Source organism: Gossypium arboreum, chromosome 13 (assembly GCF_025698485.1).
Source record: "Gossypium arboreum isolate Shixiya-1 chromosome 13, ASM2569848v2, whole genome shotgun sequence".
Lineage (NCBI taxonomy): Eukaryota > Viridiplantae > Streptophyta > Magnoliopsida > Malvales > Malvaceae > Gossypium > Gossypium arboreum.
The window spans coordinates 41073691-41077042 of record NC_069082.1 but is presented as its reverse complement, the minus strand read 5'-3'; the positions used below and the strand labels follow the sequence as shown (position 1 = coordinate 41077042).

At 36.5% G+C, this 3352-nt stretch overlaps 1 non-coding gene across 1 annotated transcript; it reads left to right on the top strand.

The window, feature by feature from the left end:
• Positions 1–1507: 1507 nt before the first annotated feature.
• On the top strand, positions 1508–1614 carry LOC128287380 (small nucleolar RNA R71). Its single transcript, XR_008278080.1, has one exon. It is a non-coding gene; the product is annotated as a small nucleolar RNA R71 (small nucleolar RNA).
• The last annotated feature ends 1738 nt before the right edge of the window (positions 1615–3352 follow it).

The following is a 3352-nucleotide window of genomic DNA, read 5'->3' as shown; positions in this document are numbered from 1 at the left end:
CTCATTTACATCTAAATTTCCAAGGGTTTCAAAGTGCTTACCTCTTCCTAAGCATCAACCAAGCCAAATCATGCACAAAAGAATTCCTTCTTCTTCCTCCTTCAAGCCACGGCAATGGAGAATAGAATGAGCATTTTCCTTCTTTTTTTTTTTTGTTTTTCTCTCTAGTTACGGCACAATGGGGGGCATCCATGCTCATTTTTTGTTCATTTCTTTAATGCTAGCTATTATTTTATGGCTTCCTACATACACCACTAGCATAACATGTTGGAAACATGTTCCTTGCCCATAATTTTGTCATGGCGGCCACTAACCTTGTCAAATGGGTTATTTGACATGCAACTCCATTTATTTTACTTCATCCCTTTATTAACCTCTTAAAATTAGCCACATATAATTAAATCCTTTCACATGAGTCCTTTTTCTTTCAATTCACCTTCAAATTAACTAAATCAAAGAATTAAAAAAATTCACACATGCATTTTCACATATTTAGACAGTAACTATCATACTCAAATAATTTAGTGACTCGGTTTAGCGGTCCCGAAACCGCTTTCCGACTAGGGTCACTTTAGGGATGTCACATGATTTGAATGAGTGAAACATGAGATAAGAAGCATGTTAGTTTTTGATATTGAAATGGTATGTTTTAGCATTTATTGTGGTTGAATTGGATGTACATTTATATTATGAATGAGTACCATTGGAGTTGTATAGGTGTGCCTAAGTTTGGGTGGAAAAATGGCTTGGTAAATAGCCTATTTTTGTCCACATGGGTAGAGACACGGGCGTGTGTCTCGGCGGTGCGTGACACACAGTTATGTTACACGACCATCTGTCCTGTGGTGTTGAATTAAAAACCAAGTCAGTATAGCCCACACGGCCTTACACACGGGGCATAAGTCAATATACGCTATAGGTTTGGCACGGCCTAGCACACAGCCTAGTACACGGACGTGTAGGGGCATTTTTAGGGCAGACGGGCTTGTGTGTTGGCCGTGTAACCCAAGTCAGAGAGTTACACGGGGTCGGACACGGGCTGAGACATGACCATGTGCTCCCATTTCGAATGTCCACACGGCATGTGACACAGGCGTGTCTGTTGGCCATGTTAGAGACATAGTCGGGCCACATGGGCTTGTGTCCTCTGTATTGAGAAAATTTTTCTAAGTTTCATAAAAATCTCTTAAGCTATCCGTTTAGTCCTGAACTAGTCCCAAAGCATGTTTAAGGCCTCGTAAGCTTGTTATAGGGACGTTATGTTTGAGTTTGAATAATGTTTGCATGAAATGTGAAATTACATGCGAATTGAATGTTTAAATGTTTTATAAGTTTGGTAATACTCCGTAACCCTATTCTAGCGGTGAATACGGGTGAGGGGTGTTACATCTCATATGCTTCATTATAATATTTATTCAACAATGTACCGTTAGCCGAAGCATCAACTACCATCCTCGTATGTGCATGCAGCCTATTAAAGAATATCTCTATCTAAGTCTAGTGTTGGAATCCATGCATCGGATATGTCTAAATTAAATCTTTGAATCATTCCCAAGCTTCATATAGTGTTTTATCCTCTAATTTTTGAAAATATGTGATATCATTTCTGAGCTTGGCATTCATATTTGAGGGATTATATCATAGCAAAAACCTCTGGGAAAGATCATTCCATGATGCCACAGTTCCCGATGGCAAAGCATCTAGCCATGCTCTCACTCAATCTCTTAAAGATCATGGAAAGATTTTAAGTCATAGAGCATATTCAGGCACACCCTGCTACCTAAATGAGTCGCAAACCACTAGAAAAAGTCACAAATGCAGTCTTGGATCTTCAGTGGGAAGTCCACCAAATTGTCCTACTATTTGTAACATCTAAAACATTATAGGTTTCAACTCAAATTGTTGTGTCTATATTTTTGTTCTGACTATCCTTAGATTCAAGTCATCTAAAATTGGCACAACATGCTCTCGGATTGGTCTATCTTGGTCATCTATCACCCTACGAAGATAAGGATTAGCGCCCTAACCATTCAAATTATCATTCATACCATGTATCACCTATGAACAGAGGGATCAACATCTTGACCATTTGAATTATCATTGTGACCAGGATCATTCTCATTCCTAGCCATTTTTTGCAGTTCTTTCTGCCTTCTTTGTAAAGTTCTTTCAATCTCTGGGTCAAAAGGATATTCTTTGCTAACAACAATGCCTCTTTTCTTGTAGTGATGGCAAACCTGTAGAAGTTAAATATAACTAAGTTAAATAAAACTAATGGAATTAAGTAAATAATCAAACCAAATTACCCCAAATTGTCGATCCCCGACAATGGCACCAAAAACAAGTCGCGTGTGAATATGATATGCGAACACATCGAATCAAGTAATAAAGTGATAAGTGAGATCGTCTCCACAGGGATCAAACTAGGTATAGAAATGGTCAAATTATGATAATGATTAATGTTATGGAAAATTTCAGTTAAGTACGCAGTTATATATTAAAACATGAGTTCAAAATGTATATTAACTACTATTGGAAAATTCTAAGGCAAAGAAAAAATAAAAATACAATAGAAATAAAATGCAATAGAAATAAAAAGAATAATTGAGCGAACAAAAAAATAACTAAGAATGCCATGGAAAAGATGCTGGGGCAAAGAATTGAAGGTCTATGATGTTGCTTTGGAAGGTCAGGATTAATAAGAATCTACCATTATTTTCATTAATGCCTCAGCAAAATTGTACTTAATCTACTACTCAGAAGAGACCTAAAGTGACCTGCTTCTTTCGAGAGCAAGGCCTCAAGTTACCTGGCCTGTGTCTATAAGCCTTATCATGGTACCTTGCACTATATTGTCTCCATTCTATATGAACATTGCTCTATGTCTAGTGCCTATTACAAGTATTTGTCAAGTACTTGCTCATTCCATTCAATTATGGTCCAACTAATCCAACATTTTCAGAATTAGATTCAATTTTATGGACATAATGCACATTCATCTATGTCTAGAGAATATACACATACATTTAGGAAATAAAAACAATTCAATGAAACAACTGATTAAATAAAATATATGCTTCAACCATTAAAGAAAATAAAATTTTTCATCTTGTAATCCCAGCCTTATGAGATTTAGCTTATGGGTCGGCGATTAAAATTCAAGTTTGTAATAATATCCAACATCGTATTGATCAAATTAATTCACATAGAACAGAATAAGAAATAATAGAAGAACTTAGGAAGATAGTAGATCAATCCTCAATTTAACAACATAGTGTCTTGTGATGGATGAAGGGGACTACCTTCGGTTTCCCCTTTTTGTCTCTACTCTACCGCTACCCTCAATTTTTGC